The sequence below is a fragment of the Amblyomma maculatum genome, chromosome 3, assembly GCF_055883805.1.
Source record: "Amblyomma maculatum isolate TAMU_Amacu chromosome 3, ASM5588380v1, whole genome shotgun sequence".
Taxonomy (NCBI): Eukaryota; Metazoa; Arthropoda; class Arachnida; order Ixodida; family Ixodidae; genus Amblyomma; species Amblyomma maculatum.
In genome coordinates, this window is record NC_139346.1 from 37,202,728 (window position 1) to 37,222,132 (window position 19,405).

The following is a 19,405-nucleotide window of genomic DNA, read 5'->3' on the forward strand; positions in this document are numbered from 1 at the left end:
ATGTATTGAATATTTAAAGGGTGTTTCCTTTAGACGGAATAGCCATTAGTTGAACACTCTAGTCCCCTGGATATTATGCAGCAGGTACTGAAGGGAGAAATAAAAAAGTCAAATATTTGTTTCTGAATCATTTTGCTGTCTCTTTCTATGAATACGTTCTAGTTGCTTACAAGTAATAAACAGGTGTATTGAACCATTTGACACAGATATTTAGTTGTGCATTGCTCCCTACAGCATAATATAGGAAAATCAATTCGCATAACTAGGCAAAGCAAGGTGCTGCAAGGCTCAACAATGTTTCTTGAATGTGTAGGTTTATAATGGAACGCGAATGGAAAAGCATGTGATAGGTCGCGAAAGCCACGGTTTTTGCAACCTTGAAAACCGCATTGGATTAGGCAGGTTGTCCAACATGGGCTACAAATGGAAAAGGCAACTATTGAACAAAACTGGTAGCGCTAAACTTGTTGCACGATAGACCAAGATTTACACGAACGACGGTGGCAATCACCATGTAGTAAACTCCCCGATAGCCAATGTGGGTCCGTATTAATGCCACTGTTTTACGACATTGGACCATCGTCGGTCCAATGGTTGTGTGCTGCTTAGGATTGCTATTGCGCACTGGCATAGAATAAGCTCTTCTGTGCACTTCCTTCATCTTTCATTATGGTACTTCTGCTAGGCTTTGACGCCAATCTACAAAAAAAAAGGTAAACAGAGCTGATCATGTGAGCACGCGTTCCGAATGGTTACTTATGCAACGCTCACTTGCGACATACGTGCGCAACGCGAAAGCTACTTACGTGCCAGTCTTGCAAGAAAGCGACGCAGCGAATAAGGCACACAATGGTTTTATTCAAAACCAAAAAGACACTACATCAGAACAAAACCCCGCCTCCCGAGTTTCAGACCATAGTTTGTATCCCGTCCAGCCAGTAATTTTTAACGCTGAAAACACTTTAAAATATGATTTCTGCACAGCTCACGTCGTGACCTATTTCTCACGCATGTCTCCAAGCTTCTTCCTAGATGCGGTCCTTGCGCTGTGCATACACTCTCACCTAAATTGTTCCTTAACTTTCTCGGCTACGAACAGCAGATTAACACGTTAGCGCCTACAGGTTTGTTGCACAGACATCGGCGGAGACCGGCGCATCTGAAGGGCTCGTTTGGATCTAGACACTCTACCGTATTTCTCCCTGAACCTGCTGTCATCGTATCATGGCTATTTTCTTGTCTCTGGTTTACGAACTAATGACAACTTCACCGCACGTCACCGCTTCTTCCTGCCTCGCAACCCCTCCAACATATACCGGAAAACTAACCGAAGCAGTTTTTGGAGGGAAGCTGCTTCGAGTTCGAAATCTACAATTTCTCCTGGGCGACCGTCGAATTTGTTAGTAGTGATTTAACAGAGCACGTTGTTGGTCTAGTCGGTCATACATACTTAAAAAAGGGAATTGCGCTAAAAAAGACACGGACGAGAAAAGGACATGGACGGGCGCAAACTCGCTACTGATTTTATTCAGAAAGAACACAAATATATATACCTTGAAGCTTATCCAATCAATGCCTAAGCGCACATGCCAGGAAAGTTGTCTCTTTCTTATACAACTTGATACTAGAATCGCTTACGCATTCATCACCTGACTTATCAATGAAAAAGGCCTCTGCGAGTTCACGTGCTACCTGGTTACGACTGCGCCTTAAGATTTTGGTTCTAGCCAGCAAAGGCTGGCATGCTTTATCAGGCGTAGCCAAAGGGTATGCGCCGCAATGTAAGGGCAAATTTGACCCTTTTCCGTTATTCATAGAGAGCTGATGTTCCATTAGTCGTTCATTTATACAACGGCCCTTCTGGCCGATGTAAACGTTTCCGCAAATCAGGGGGATCTCATATACAGCCCCGACAGAACACCTGACAAACTGAGTGGCGTGACGCTTCGTGCAGTCTCGCACGCATTCCTCATCGGAGACAATCCGGGGGCACAAAGAGGCCAACTTGCGCGGGGCAGAAAATACCACCGGCACACCGTAGCGATTGGCTACATTCTTCAGGTTGTGCTACACCCTATGGATATAGGGGACAACCGCCGGTCTGGTCTTCGGCTGACCGCCACCTTCTTGAGGTGTTCTAGCATTAAAACTTTGCAGAAGCTTCTCTGCCACAGCAGCCACGACTGAAACAGGGAAACCAGCTTTCCGTAACCTGCCAACCTGATCGGTGAGGCTGTCGGTTACCAGGTGAACACATGATTTCTGCAAAGCTTCTTTCAGGCACAGCATAACAAGTTCTTAAAGTTTTTAGATACGTGGACGATTACTTGGTGATTCTTAAAAAGCAACCCGGTTTGACACACACGTTCACAGTGCAAGAGACGTTATCTGTCTTTAAACGACACGGGAGAGGTCTAACCTTCACCTACGACCTACCTGAAGTAGATTGATTACAGTTTTTAGATATTAACATCACTTTAACACTAGATCACACGTGTTGGATGTATTCACCACGAGCCCGGAAAGACCTGTTGCCGTTTGAATCTGCTCATTCTAAGACGGTAAAACGCGCCATTCTTATGCTGTGCCTGAAAGAAGCCTTGCAGAAATCATGTGTTCACCTGGTAAACGACAGCCTCAACAATCAGGTTGGCAGGTTACAGAAAGCTGGTTTCCCTGTTTCAGTCGTGGCTGCTGTGGCAGAGAAGCTTCTGCAAAGTTTTAATGCTAGAACACCTCAAGGAGGTGGTGGTCAACCGAAGACCAGACCGGCGGTTGTCCCCTATATCCAAAGGGTGTCCCACAACCTGACGAATGTAGCCAATCGCTACGGTGTGCCGGTGGTATTTTCTGCCCCGCGCAAGTTGGCCTCTTTGTGCCCCCGGATTGTCTCCGATGAGGAATGCGTGCGAGACTGCACGAAGCGTCACGCCACCCAGTTTGTCAGGTGTTCTGTCGGGGCTGTATATGAGATCCCCCTGATTTGCAGAAAAGTTTACATCGGCCAGAAGGGCCGTTGTATAAATGAACGACTAAGGGAACATCAGCTCTCTATGAATACCGGAAAAGGGTCAAATTTGCCCTTACATTGCGGCGCATGCCCTTTGGCTACGCCTGATAAAGCATGCCAGCCTTTGCTGGCTAGAACCAAAATCTTAAGGCGCAGTCGTAACCAGGTAGCACGTGAACTCGCAGAGGCCTTTTTCATTGATAAGTCAGGTTATCAATGCGTAAGCGATTCTAGTATCAAGTTGTATAAGAAAGAGACAACTTTCCTGGCATGTGCGCTTAGGCATTGATTGGATAAGCTTCAGGGTATATATATTTGTGTTCTTTCTGAATAAAATCAGTCGCGAGTTTGCACCCGTCCATGTCCTCTTCTCGTCCGTATCTTTTTTAGTGCGATTCCCTTTTTTAAGTTAGTAGTGATTGTCGAAGGATTGTACGTTGAGGCCCTCATGAACACCGGCGCCGCTTATTCCGTTATGCATTTCTCTCTGTGTTCTCATCGGCGCGAAGTTCTAACGCCATACATCGGTCCGCCACTTCGTGGAGCTAATAGAACTCTTATGACACCCACCGGCCAATGCACAGCACGTGTCCTCATCGATAACCTGTGGCATCATATTGAATTTATTGTGCTCCCCACGTGCGTTCATCTCATCATCTTGTGGTGGGATTTCTTATCGTCGGCGTCCGCCCTCACCTCTTGCCGTGAGCGCCTTATTCATCGTGCGGACCCCGATATATAACCGACTTCTGATTGTTCACTACCACACATGTTCGCTGCAGCTGATTTCGTTTTGCCCCCAGGACGCGAGCAGCTGATCATTGTGGCATTGGACTACCCTCTCGATGGCGAGGCATTCGTAATGCCCGCTCCTCAGTGGACCTCTGAAGGCCTAGCTCTTGCCTCGTGCCTCACCTTCTTCACCCGTGGTTGCGTTGCGTGGTGGTTGCGGCCCTCAATACAACTCTCCAGCCGTTCTTACTGCCCAGAGAAGCCACACGGGTTTATTTTTGACTGCGATCCCGTTCCTCTCAACACACTTTCCAGCGCACCACCGCCTGCTGCCAAGCCTCCATTTCCGACATCCTCTGCGCTCGCTGCCGCCATCAACCCTGACCTTACATCCAAGTATTCCACAGATCTGCTAGAAGTCCTCTTGATGCACCGAGAGTCTTTTGATGTGTGTGCCTAAGCGTTGGGGAAGACCTCCGTCACCTCTCATCGCATAGAGACGGACGGCTCTGCTATTTTTCGACGACGTCCGTATCGCGTTTCAGCAGCAGAATGCAAAGTCATTGAGGAGCAGGTTGCTGACATGCTTGCTCGAAATGTCATCCGGACGTCCATGAGCTCTTGGTTCTCACCTGCGGTTCTCGTTCGAAAAAACGATGTCTCAGTCCACTTCTGCGTGGATTACCGGGCACTTAACAAGATCACACGCCCTTTGCCTCGTATTGATGACGCATTAGACTGTCTCCAAGGCGCTGAGTATTTCTCCAGTCTCGACCTCCGCTCGGGATAGTGGCAAATTCCTATGCACGATGCAGACAAGGACAAGACTGCCTTTTCTACCCCCGACAGTCTCTACGAATTTAACGTGATGCCTTTCGGACTGTGTCATGCGGCGGCCACCTTTGAGCGCATGATTGATACCGTGCTTCGCGGCATGAAATGGAAAACTTGCCTATGTTATCTCTACGACATCACTGTCTTCTCGTCAAACTTCGCTCAGCATTTACAGCGACTCACTGAAGTCCTCACGTCCCTTGCCCAGGCGGGGCTTCAGCTGAATACCAAGAAATGCCACTTTGCCAGTAAGACCATCAAAGTACTCGGCCATGTCGTCAGTCAGGCGGGAATCCAGCCTGATCCCGAAAAAAATTGCGGCTATCGTTAATTTTTCTTGGCCCCAACGCAGAAAGATCTTCACAGCTTCCCTGGCTTAGCCTCCTACTTCCGCCGTTTTTTCGGAACTTTGCAACAATTGCGGCCCCGTTACAAAAGCTCGTGTCTTCCCAAGTGTTTTAAACCTGGTCCACTGAATCTGAAGACGCTTTCAAAGCTCTCAAGCAGGCACTCGCTTCCAATCCTGTGCTTGGCCATTTTGACGCTGACGCACCCACCATACTTCACAGACGCCAATGGCCACGATATTGGCGCGGTTCTCTTGCAACGCAACGCAGTGTCTGAAGAACAAGTCGTCGCATACGCCAGTCGTACGCTTACTGCAGCTGAGCGTAACTATATTATTAGCGAGCAACAGTGCCTCGCCGTTGTTTGGTCGGTCCAGACATTCAGACCCTATTTGTATGGCCGCCACTACACCAATGTCACAGACCATCACGCACTGTGTTGGCTGTAACCGCTGAAGAACTTATCGGGTCGACTGAGTCGCTGGGTACTACGTCTTCAAGAATACACCTTCACCATGACTTATAAATCTGGGCGAAAACAACTCGACGCTGACGCCCTCTCTCGCTGCCCATTGATACCTACTGACGCGGCCCCACATACGGTCTCCTCTCCCTCCTGCCATCCGAGTCAGCCTTCTGCTGGCCACCTCAATGTTGCACCCATCGCTATATAGCTCCACTCGAGAACAATGTTGATTTCTCGTCCCTGCAGCTGACTGACCCTTACTGCCGCACAATCATCGCTCGCCTCCGCGAAGAATCAGTTGTCCCAAACAGTCGCTTGCGCCGTCAGCTTCGTCGGTTCCGATTTCAACATGGAACACTTTTCAGCGACGTTTATCACCCTACGGTTCAACTCTGGGTACCCGTTGCCCCTCGCTCCCTTCGTTTTAAAATTATGGAGGCTTACCACAACGACCTCACTGCTGGACATTTAGGCCACTTTAAAACTTACGACCGTATCAAAAGTCGCTACGTCTTCGCCAAATACATTTCATCATGTCCGTCTTGCCAGCATCGCAAGCGTTCAACATCCCCTCCTGCTGGCCTACTGCAACCTCTACCTTGTCCATCAGTGCCTTTTGACACGGTCGCCATTGACTTGTTTGGTCCTCTCCATTGGACGTCAGACGGCAACCGTTTTGTTGTCACTGCAATCGACCATCTAACGCGGTATGCTGAAAGCGCACCTCTTCGCTCGGGTGCCGCCTCTGAAGTCGCCGATTTTTTTCCTGCGTGCGATAGTTTTGCGTCATGATGCCTCTCGTATTCCCATTAGCGACCGTGGAAAGACATTTGTTTCTCAAGTCCTTGAGGAAGTACTGCACGCAGCCAACACCGTTGGAGAGCGAGACCAATTACCGCAAAAGACGCCTCCTCGAGTCATGGCACATACGGTCGACCGCAAATAACATCAACCGGCCAATAGGCAACCTCCCTGCTGTATACTTGCAAGGTCTTCGCTCTCTCCTGGCCACTTCACAGAAGAAAAGAAAAAAGTCGCCAGCGAGCACACCTGCACCTGCGGCACCCTCACTCGTCTAAACCCCCCTCCTTCCTTCTCATTTCTTTCACACACATCTCACCCCCTCCCCATTCTCCCCCCCCCCACCTTCTTCTCCCCCTCGACCATTCCTTTACGTATAGCTGCACGCAGCCCCGCGTCATGCACCCCTGAAGAAGGAGCTGAGCCGGCTCCGAAACGTCGGGTTTTATAAAATAAAAGTGTTGGTTGGAGAAATTTCAAGTTTTATTTAGTTATCAACCCAACCAGACAGGCAAATCTGTCGAAATGTTTAGCTTTTAAGCTGCTCAGGAGTGAAATATTTCTTCCATCCTCCGAGCTTAGCGCTCCTAACCACAGCATGCTTCGTTTTGTCCCCTTGGTGACCAGCCTTGCTTAATCTTGCATCTTGTAGTCGCGGCCACTGAGCGGGGTGGTGGTTTCTTCTCCAAATTTACCACCATTATATTCTTCATGTATTCGGCTGAGGACCTATTCAAAAACTTCTCGAGCAAGCCTTTCTTAGAATCCTTCAGAGCCCTGCCGTAGCGGTCCCCTAGAAAGTGAGCAAGCTTGTGAACCGTACCGCGAGTGTCTGCCTTCAGTTCCTCGTAGGTTACAAAGAACACATTTGGTTCATTTTTGAGGGCATAGTCGATTTCCACGTGCTCCAAGAAGCTTCCAAAGCCAAAACTGCCGTCCAGAAATGCCTAAAAAAATTCGCCGAACGTGCCGTCTTGAAAGCGTAAAGGGGGAGATCACTGATCATGTGGTAAAAGGAGACGCACGTGTCCCACGGATTGCGGGCTGCATAGATGTACTTGGTTTCGCGATTCACCGTCTCCCGTCCTAGCGGCAGGTGAGTGTAGTAGAAGCGAGCAAGCAAAGTGGAGATCCATTCCTTGGTCCCTGTGTGCTCTACGGACCGGATGTTGGCGGTAAACTCCTCATGAGAGTCAACGGATTCTCCTTCTTCGAAAAAGACGAGCCAACCACAGGCTCTGGTGAATGTGGCTTAGATGAACACATATATGTATATTTAAGTTATTTTTACGTGTTGTATAGCGAGCGCCAGTCACAAAAAAAAAATCTGAACGCCATCGCGTGCAGTGAAAGTTTCTTGGAGTCCTAAACGTTTTGCGTACTAGTGTAAACTTTATGATACGAGCACAACACACGCTAGGAGCAAGCAGTTTACGGTGACTTCGTGCCGGGAAAACAGATAAGCAGGAAGCATAAACCTGAGTCGGCTGTCAGGCCACCCGATAGCAAGCAGCGTTTCTGGAATTACAGTTGTGGGCTTGATATTTTACTTCACCAACATCAGCCTGGTGACACCCTTTGCCGGGCTGTTTTCGCACATCTCAACAAAAAGCAAGACTTTGACGGCCCCAGCCAATGAGCTTACCTTGAGCTGAACAATGTACTGCAACCAATGTGTGCCCACCTTAAGGTAGGCGCTCATCACGACATCGTTCTTGAGTGCTTTAAATTTTGCGCTTTGCCGAAACACATCTGGGTCCACATTCGGAGGCCGTGCGATGCCGCCAATTATCTGGCCGAAAGGCTTTCTGTTAGCCATGATACTTTATGTTTCCCTGCAACAAACAAACATAGGGGTGAAATATATTGGTTAACCGAAACTGAACTCGCTGCCTTAAACCTAGAAACGTTTTTATTTAGCCATTTGAAATCTGGCTAAGATTTGTATTTGTTTCTTCTCGCATGACCCTGTTTGTTGCTTTGTATTTGCCCTTTGGGATAAGTTCTCATTTTTTAGTATTCTATCATTTTTAACACTTTAAAATAATTGTAACAGAACACTCAGCAATGTATCGAACGTCGCACAAGAGAGACCAAATTTGTGAGGAAATAAAATGTTCGAAAATTGCATTCTATAGATGTCGCATTTGTGACATGTACAAACTGTGGTATTACATATACATGGAACCTGATCACTGCAGAGAGTTTGGCTTTTTCAACATTGTCAGAAACGAATAGGCACGCTGTTGTCTGAGTGATATTACCGGTGCATAAAGGCGAAGTCATTTTTGCCAGCCTGGGGAGCTAACTGGTAGACCCCTCATCAATGTCCCATAATGTGCATGTTCACAGCGGCAAAGCATTCTTTTCCGCTGGTCTTTGGGGATCTTGAGGTCTCCGTAGATTATTAATGCGTAAGCAATAAGTGGCTATGTCTTCAAGGCCTTTCGCGAGAACATTGTCGTCAGGATTACGTTAAAATGAAACGATTCATAGGAAGGCGAATGGCGGCACTATCTAGAAGATGAAAATGGCTCATTGGTATAAATTTGGTTCATGACGAATAATTAGTTTATAATTACAGTCAATTAAGTAATCAGACGTCGGGTATTTCGTGTCACCAACGGCACGATTATGTTCGAAAGAGACGAATGAGAAGAAAACGAATAATTGCCGCATATAAAGAAAAAAATCTCGCTGAATGGTGGTAGTGGGGAAAATTTATTTTCAAGGATACAGACGAGCGACCCGAATTTCCGGCCACCGCTTAAACGACGGCCGCTATGCCTTGGGCAGCGGCAGCGTTTTCAGCCAGCTGGATGAGCTTCATCTGCGTCTCCGGATCGGGGCTAAGCAGTGGAGCCTCCCAGTGATCAGAGCCGCGTATGAAGTGGCTGGCAGGTGGGCACTGTGGGTATCTCCAGACCCCATGATTTAGATTGGCTTTGTGATCACAATGTTTGCATTTTCTGATCAGAGTGTTTCCGAGTATAGGCAATATAATTGGGGATTTGGATATGTATTGGTTTAAAGTTTACGCCATGCTTTGGCCTGGCATTTGGAGAGCGTTTTATCGGCAGGGGGGAATCTGAGTCCAGCACACCTGTAATACTGCAGGATTTCTCTGTAAGAAAACAACCTATCCTTGCCGGAGTTGATAGTGCATGGGCAGCACGGCCCAGCTCGGCGGGACAGCTATCGAGCTATGTTATGAGCCGCCTCATTACCAGTAAGGGAGTCATCAGCAGGAGTCCAGATTAGGCGAATGCGACTAAAGGGCTGACGATTTAGTTAAATTTATTACAAGCAATCAGTTCAACCAGCCGGCGAAATAGCCAAGGGGTAATGGCGACGTCTAAGTGGTGTGACGTGTTACCCAAATTTTATGGGGTATTAAGTCATAGTGTGGCGTCACAAACTGGAAGCATCTTCTTTAGTGTCTCTTCGTCTTCCACAAAGAGTGCTTACACATTCCTCCAATGCGCGTGCCGCTTCACAAACAATGCTTTGTTGTCATCTCGTGTCTATTGCTTAGCGACTTATCTAAATGAATACTGCCCTGAAAAAAAAAATACTAGCCAAACTGAACTTAAGTGCGATGACCTTCCGACACTCAGGCACTCAACTGATCGCAAATCCACTTTATGGAGGGGGCGCCTTCATGGAGGAGGAAGCATATGTAAGAATGTCATCGTATTCAGCATTACAGTCTACCTCGGCTCTGAGACGTGCACCAGCTGGTATTTATGCTCCAGGTTTCTCTCCTGATTCTAGGCACCCTTTGTAGCTACGTTGTTTATGACAAGAAGGGGCTCAGCTGGGTCTTTTTTTTCTGCTCATCTTTATGCAATCCTGGTTGAGCATAATTTGGTGCCGTTTCGGACTAGGAGTTATGGCGTAGCCGGGAATTCAAATTGATTAAAGCAGACGTTTGTTCTTTGTTTGGGGACGCGCCATTCACTCGTGTTATGTATAGGTGCCCTGCCTGTTGTACGCGGGGATAAACAGAAACACTAAGCTTTCTTTCGCAGTCTTCACGGCAGTGCACCCAGCTCCAGTGTCCGCTTCAGTTAATTGGTTCCTTAAGCGAAACATCTGGGCAACTTTGCTTACAAGCTACTTTATGCCTTCAGCTCCGCTTTTAAAGATTAGGTAGATGATCTCTATTTGACTGTAAATACCAGGACGATACAGTGCTTCGGCCTCGTTTATTTTTCCGCGTCCATGTCTCAGCGGAAACTCTTTGGTCTCCTTGGCGTTTATCTCCAATATATATATGGGATACGTGTAATGGTCGCTGAGGCAGTGCTCGCTCGATGCTGTCGCTGTACTGAAGATGCGAGGCGCAGAGTAGTGGTTCTTTAGTCATGCTCTTCCTGCAATTTAGCCAGCAATATACTGTAAGTTCCAAACGTTCCATCTAGGATAATTAGAAATGAACCAAATCTATTTTGCTGCAGAATAAACAGGAAATAGAGGCTTGCAGTTTTAGCACTACATAGGCTATCATTGGATTCAATACACACGCAGTTTGGAAAATAATGCCAAAATAACGTATTATTTTTTATATCTGAAGAGTGAGATACTGAACACAATTTATTTGAACAGCACTCAGACTGTACAGAAATTCGTGTGAAGTAACACTGTAGATTGAAGGCTGTTGGGCCTGAGCATGATGGCGGAGTATTTGGAGCTCGCAAATGAACCGCTGCAGAGGCCACTATTTGGTCGTCAGATCGTATGCTCACACTATAAGGTGGTGCCTAGTGCGTCTTGTGTACTATAAGCACATGCTTCACGGGAAGGAAACTTATAAGTGCCTCAGCACTTGTAGGCACTAGATGAATCTTTACATGAGCGCTATATAAAAGCATACAGGAAAGAAAACCGTACGCCGTACCGTCATCAATATACATTAAGCATTTGACATTAACTAACACTTCATATTCAAGCTGTTTGAAGCAATGGAAAACTTAGAATTGTTTATTGCATATGTTTAGAAACACTGTTTTCCACATAGATAGTAAACAGTGCATTTTTTTTTGTACCTTTCCAAAGTGACTTAAACTTTGGAGAAACTCGAATCTCAGGAAAGGTGAAAACGGAGCACAAGTTTCAGGCGCTACCAAGGCGTCGCGCGGAAATGTTTCACAGCATGAAGGAAGCCAAAAACATGAACGTACCAATCGCCAGTGCAGTTGGTGGCTAATGTGCTAAAACTGCAATTCTAAAGTCCTACTTTGCTTCTTCATCGCGTTATAGCGAAATTAAAACGATAAGTTCTAGCCCCACACGTCCTTAGGTCGCTGCAGCTGTGGTACTACAACATTGATGCTCATTGGGCTAGTTGGTTAATCATGACTTCAATAACAGCGCAGGTAGAAAGGAGGGACAGGAAGGCACAAGAGAATAGAGTGCTGACTTCCAACCGTTTATTTCACCAAGCGTGTTATGTGTATATACACCAGCAAGTGTGAAATCATAGAAAGGGAAAGGGAAATGATACTCGTCATGATGCCACGGCATAGCATCAGCATAGCATAGCATTTATCCATATAAAAATCTGAGTTCCTTCTGGCTCAAAAAGACCGATGGCATACTCACACTTATCTCCCGCACGCGCAATCTTCACCGCCTCGATTATTTCTCTAAATGCCTGATCCTGATGTTTACTTTCAATCCTGCATTGATTGAAAGCTGGTACGCATGGCTTTTTCCGATGCTGATTTTAACATTTATTGTCGCAATTACGGCAGTGCACGCTAAGCTGACCCTGGTCCCCTTCTTTTATGTTGTTATTGTGCTCTCTCAATCTTGTGTTGATACATCTGCCCGTCTGTCCGATATATTCGCGGCCACACGACAAAGGCACGCGATATACTATACCCTCTTGACAACCGACGAAGCGGTTTTGATGATTAATACTGTAATGGCTCTCCTTAGTTGCGAATGGGTTTGTTTTCTTACAAAATACTGAAAGTTTCAACGGAGCAGAAAACACAGCTTGCAGCCCTATTCGCTTTCCGATTACTTTTTTAGATTATGTGATGTCTGGTGCACATATGGAATAACAGCTACTTATCTGCGATCATCCTTTTCGTTTACTAAATTTTTCTTCCTAAGCATTTTTCTTCCACTGAGCTAACAAGGGGTTCAGGGTAACTAACATCATAAAGCCAACTAATCTGTAGCGCCAGGGCTCCACGGAGCTTACGTACACAAGATTTATTTAGGGAATGGCTTATACAGTATTTCACAACACCTCGCTTTACCAGCATCGAGTGCGCTGATACCGCAGGGAGAAGCGCTGTATACATGGCACGCTTGGTGAAATAAACAGTTGGAAGACAGCGCTCTATTCTCTTGTGCCTTCTCGTTCCTTCTCTCCACCTGCGCTGTTATTGAAGTTGTAGTACTACGTTCGCGTCAAACAGACGCTTCTGCAGAACACTGCTCCAATGGCCACAACGACCGGATGCAGGTGTACAGGCGCTTCATATTTAATACAGAGAGCTGGAATGTTCTTTTTATTTTGGTGTCTCACTCCATCAGCAGATGCGCGTGCATGCAGTTTGGCTGCATGTGGAACATCCGGAAGACAGGTGAAAACATTTTAACGTTCGCCTCAATAGCAGCATCGGCAACGCAGCACAGCTCTTTCGCAGAGCCTTGTTCCGTTTTGCTTTTGGGACACCGCGGCACATACGGTGGCAACAGGCATAGCATATTTGTTTTAAGTAGAAACCTGAAAGGCCTCGTTACTCAGAAAATGCGGCGTTGTCGGCGACGGCGCTGTGCGCGAAAAATATGGGCCTCCCGCTAGAACCTGGCAGCTGACATGGTCAAGCACTAATATTTTGGTGGTTCATCCGACGAAGAGTGACCACACCCTACCATAAAGCTTGAGGGGTTTGCCAATTATGTTTGCTCTTCTGAGATGGGAAAGTGCAGCAAGAATAAATCTTTCAGTGCTCTTGAATGCCGAGTCAGCGACGGTATTCATGGGCCACGCAAGCACGTTCACACTGCTTAGTTGAATCAGGGTTTCATATATCGGGTTGTAGCCTTCGCTATCCCGTCCTACCCTTAAAGGCGTAGCTTCGGCTAGAGCTTTAGGATGATACCAGTTGGCAAGCTCCGCCTCAAAAAGTGACTAGCTTTTGTATGTATTTTTCGCGTGTTTATGAATTGTCGCGCAATCTAGAAGCGGTCAATGGAAGCTGGCTGCTTTTGCTATCATTGCTTTTTTGAAATCACTTTTTTTCGTTATTCTGTTCCATCTTAATAAACACTACTGGTGTTATATCTAAGAATTGTTTCTACTGCAAGCCTCTAACAAATTTAATTTCCAGGTGGTTGCGCATTTATCAGCAATCTAATGGTTTGAATCATAGAATCAGTTGAATTTAGAAGCTACGGGCGCCAGCGCTATTCGTATACACTCCAATTCTGAGCAATAAGAACCGCCGTTATTGTACATGACCTATAGGATGTTTCGCAATTGCTATTTTAAGAGCTCTGGCGTGAGTAACCTCCATACTATTTTGTAAATAATACTACGCATTGACGTTATACAAAATATAGAATTTAAAAAGTTTGACACCGCCTTCAGAAAGGATTATTCCATTCCTCGCTATAAGGGAATCCTTACGAGAAATTTTTTTTCTGAGCTACAAAGAAACCGAAACCGCGAAATAAAAAAATGACGTGACTAGCGCATTCTCGAGCCACGATTCTGCAGTTATCAATTGCGGTTTGAGCGAACGAAATCAGCTGCGATAGTGACTCGATAGGCCCGCTTCAGCGGAAGGCCAATATGATGGAAATGGTTGCAGCGAGCTCACTGCGTTCAATGCGACTTGCAGCGTCAGGTAGGAAGTTTGGCCTATGCAAGCGAATAAACCATCACCTATCTACCGCGCTATGGGGTGTAGAGAACTGCAGCTTATTTGGTTCCCTAAAACCAGTATTGAGAGCAGTACAATCGTGTATCGCGAATGCGCTTTCACGTCATTTTTTTACGTATTCCGCTGCTTTCTTTCTAGCGCGGATGAAGAGGTAGACGTGAGATTTCCCTTAGCGCCAATATGTGCAATGGGGTTTCCGAAATTATTCCAAACTTCGCTAATACTACTTGTTGCCCAAATTCAATGCTTAGAAATTTAGAAACGTTATCTTAATTACTACTTTGGTCGTAGCAAAACAAAAATTGACTGTGGCAAAGACAACGACTGGCAGCTGTGTGACTATTTACCCTCACCTGCCTACATTCTATTCTTTAATCCTTGGCTGAAGCTAGCTTGAACATCCTGTAAACATTTTCGTGCTACCGTTTATTCACTAGACAGGGGTAGAACCACATTTGTAATTTGCATTACTCAAGGCTGAAAAAACATGTCGGAAGAATTTCTAGACTTATAATTCAGCTGCCCGAAACTACCGTGGTCTATTTGGCAAAATTTACATATGCGGTGGTATTTTAGTAAAGTTTTGTTTCTTGCTTACAAAATTATCTAAGTGTAAACATTTGATTGGTGGAGCATGCGTAGCTGAAAAATGGTCGCTTATATAAACTTCACCAAAAGCTTAAACTTTAAAAGGTCTTTATGGTTAAATCAACATTCATCGCACAAATGAACACGTTTTCTTCATATGTCTTACATGAGACTAAATTTAGTTCTTTATAATCCAGATAGGGAAGAAATTTCTTGTCGGAAGGTTCTTAAAGACGCGTGACTCAAAGATGGAAAGTGAAGAAGCTGATAATTACTGAATCTTCCAGTCATGGGTTGTTTGGCCCGCTACAGAGAGCATATCAGAACATATCTTGCACATTGCATCACGATTATCTGAAATCAGCGCACCCAAAAAATTGCATTCCTATATATATATATATATATATATATATATATATATATATATATATGTGTGTGTGTGTGTGAAGGAAAGAAGCCAACAGTCGGCGAGGCCAAGGAAAGCGTTGGGGATTGTACTTTGTCTTTTTGGATAATCACAGAAATTAGTAATGCAATCTGTTTATGGGAAAGATAATTAGACACAAAGTAGAAGAAAAAACAACGTGCCGATGGTGGGATCCGAACCCACGACCTCCGAATAACGCGTCCGGTGCTCTTCCAACTGAGCTACATCGGCCGCTGTCCCCCCTGCTACTTTCTTGGGTATTTTGTTGTCTGTATACGAACCTTGAGAGTGTTCACCAGCGCCACCCTCAGCCAAAGCGGCGGACGTGGGACGTCCTTTGTTACCGCCAGCGTCACGTAGAACACGTGATCAAGAGCGAGGGCGAAAGCTGTGCTAGAACCCTCTTACGCTACCTGTGGCTTCAAGACTGCCAGAACCGAGACCCCGTAAGCTACAAGCAGATCAATCAAGGGGAAATGAGGGTGCTCGTTATAATACATGAAGGAAAGAAGCCAACAGTCGGCGAGGCCAAGGAAAGCGTTGGGGATTGTACAATCCCCAACACAATCCCCAACGCTTTCCTTGGCCTCGCCGACTGTTGGCTTCTTTCCTTCATGTATTATAACGAGCACCCTCATTTCCCCTTGATTGATCTGCTTATATATATATATATGGTTACTTGCATACTTGAACCACGCAATCGAGGAGCTGCCACCGTGGAGGGTCCTCGCAGCTGATGGGTTCCACCTGAGCTTCGAGGGCGTGGCTATCGTGTGCGAACACGTGAAACACACACTTGGCGCCTCGATACCGACGACAGGGTGGAACTCCCGTCCACATCCGACGCCAAGGACTTCAGGTGGCTGCAGGACAGTATGAATTCAACTGGGATTTGCCCGCTGTCTCAGGAACCCGAGACACCCCCCGTGCCACCCCGCCGCCGATACATGACCAGGAAGGCCTGCAGCGAGGCGGCACGGCACGGCCACCGCAGCGATTGACTCGCTACCGCCACAGGTGCGGCCCCCTCCCCAAATACGCATTCACGTTCATTACTAAAAATCCGTAAGATTACAGAAAAACGCATCCGATACCGCGCTCACGTTAAAACACTAGTGCAGTACTGTGAATCGCAAACAATACCAAAGGGTTTGCGGCTACAGCTATCCACGGCTATGACATTTCTGAACGGCGATGAAGAGGCGGAGTGGAATGGCATTCTACATGACAGCTCACTTCGCCTTGTGGACCTAATCATAAGGCACAGCCATCGAAAAGCTCTCGAACTTGAACATATTGAAGAAAGCTGCCGCCGCGAACAATCATTCACGGAAAATGAACTGACTGAGCTCCGCGAATTTGAAAATCGCAAAACAACAGAAATAAACAAAAAGAAAATAAAAAGCTCAGCCGGGATGGTGGGGTGCCTACGCCTAGCTATTCCCTAACACCGCCTGTGGCCAAGGATAAACCAGCCCCACCCGTGGCTAAAAATAAAGTAGCTCCTCGCCAGCCTTGCGGGTCTGCTGGAAACCAGTCTACCATGGCTACTGATAATGTAGTGAATGTGTCGAGTCTGCCGCTCTCACCTTCGGAACGAACGTTGCTCTCTAGGGGTCTAACATTCTGCCCTACGACAGGAAAATTCAATGAATTTCAGTTATTTCAAGATTTAGATAACTTTGCAAGGAGTCTGCGTCTCAGTCAATACTTCAGTAACCACGAAACGAAGCGTGAAGTTAACATACCGGGGATATCTGATAAATCATGGACACCAAGGGAACACAGAGACAAACATTTAGATATGTACATCGCTGCTGTTCAAAAGGATATTCTGGCTGCGTATACAAAATCAAAACCTAATGCAGTCCGTAACAACCTGTCACCCGAAGAGCGCCAAGCCCTCGACGCTTTGAGTCAGCGGTCCGACATCATCATCAAACCTGGGGACAAAGGCGGCGCTATTGTTGTTATGGACAAGGCAGAATATTTAACAGAAGGTTTCCGACAATTGGAAGATAAACGTTTCTACACTAAATTGGATTGCGATCCCACAAGAGATTTTGAAACCAAAATCAAGAATCAATTAGAATCTCTGTATCAAAAGCAAAAGATATCGCAGGATATGTTTAAAGCAATGAAGCCCATCAAACCGGTTCTCAGGTGATTCTACGTCCTCCCAAAAATTCACAAACCCAACCGTCCCGGCCGCCCAATTGTGTCAAGTAACAGTACGCTCACCGAAATTATTTCCGCAGTCCTTGACTTCCTCTTTAAAGACATAATACCAACTATCCCTGCCTACATTAAGGACACAAATCATTTCCTCAGGGTCGTGTCCAACCTCGAAATTCCGACGGAAAGCTTTTTAGTCACAACGAAAGTAACATCCCTGTACACGAATATCCCCCATTCAGACGGCATACGCGCGGCAGTGGATGCATACCTTAAGACGGACCCCTCGGTGAACCTGGATGAGGAAACCCTCTCCACTATTCTTAGCCTGGTGCTTAATCAATAACTTCAAATTTGAGGGTAGACACTACCTTCAGGTCAACGGTACGGCGATGGGAACTAAGGTGGCACCGGCCTATGCCAATATTTTCACGGCGGCCCTCGAGAAGCGATTCCTGGACACTCAATCTCTATAACCCCTCCTCTATAAACGTTTTCTTGACATTTTCCTCATTTGGCCCCACGACGAAGCCAGCCTGTTAGCATTTATACAAAATTACAATTCATTTCACCCATCCATATTGTACGCTCACAGCCGACCGCCAGCAGTACCTACATTTCAAAAGCAGCCACCAACACCACTGTAAAACCAGCATACCCTATTCACAGGCCCATAGATTCCGACGGATTTGCTCTGAGCTAGATGACTTTGACCGCCATGCGGAGCAACTGAAAACAAATCTTCTGCAAAAGGAATACCCCCCCTTCATTGTTGATGATGCTATTGGGAAAGCTCGAGGCTTAGACCGAAATGAAATAATCAACTTTGAAAAATCACAGCAGAACGACAGGCCAACAAACCTCGTTCTTACACATTCGTCAAACATGCGATGGGTTAATAACATCCTCTCGAAACATTTCAATATAATCCAGCAAAGCAGTCACTTGTCTTCCATTTTCAAACAGCCACCGAGAGCAGTGTATCGGCGCTCTAGAAACCTAAAGGACATGTTAGTTAAATCTAAAACGACCGCCAATACTAACCCTAACCCCGGATGTAAACCGTGCGGAAAACCTCGCTGTAAAGTTTGCAATGATGTGCAGGCGACAAATGTTGTAAAAGGCAACTTCTCTGATTTCACCTTTAAGATCAAAGAATCCTTGAACTGCGGCAGTGCCAATGTGGTATATATACATGCTAAGCTGCGGTGTGTGCGGCATGGAATACGTCGGCCAGACCGAAACACCATTCAGGTTTCGCTTCAATAATCACAAGGCCCACGTCCACACACTGCCAAATCTCCCGTTTTCTAAGCACCTGTGCTTTCCAAACCACACTTTCGAAAACATTCGGGTCATTCTCCTTCAATCAGGCTTCCAAACAAGTCGACAAAGAGAACAAAGAGAATCGTACTTCATACACAAATTTCAGACTCTAACAATGGAATTAATGAAACATTGGGCAACTTTGCCTTTCTGAAACGCCTACATAAGTAATAGACGAGGCCTTCATCTGCATTTGCCCGCTCCTAAGGATTTCCTCCTCACGCAAACTATACTGTTCGTTATTTAGCTCCTTGGCCTCCCCCCTCTGGTCCGTTTTCTATCCCCCAACAAACGTCTTCACTTAGGACATGCTCGCGGGAACGACTTGACGCGAATGCCCGGCTGCAGCATCGGGTTTCGGGTTTCGAGAGAGCGCGTCTGGCCGAAGGCTCTTTCGTCGCCGCGGCGGCGCGCTGCCCTGGTTCCAATCGCTGGCCCGTCGCTGGGTGGAACAACTCCGTCTCGAACACATAACTCTTATCTCAACGGCTTTTTGAACACCTGCACCGCATTCTCGCGTTGTCTGTTTTTCACCTTTTTTCTTTTTTTCTTTTTTTTTTTGTTATTCTGAACCTTTGCTCAATTTCTGGCTTCCTTCGAGGGAGACTCGTCTTGCTTTTAGTGTCGTCTTCGTGGAAGCACGGCGCGTATATAACATTCGTCGGCTCTCCACTTTCCCTTTTGCCCTCTCCCCCCCCCTCACTTTTTTTTGTTTGTTTCTCTCTCTCTCCGTCCTTGTTGCATTACCCGCCAATAATCAACTGGAGCTTTTCGCCCTTTCTATCTATTCAG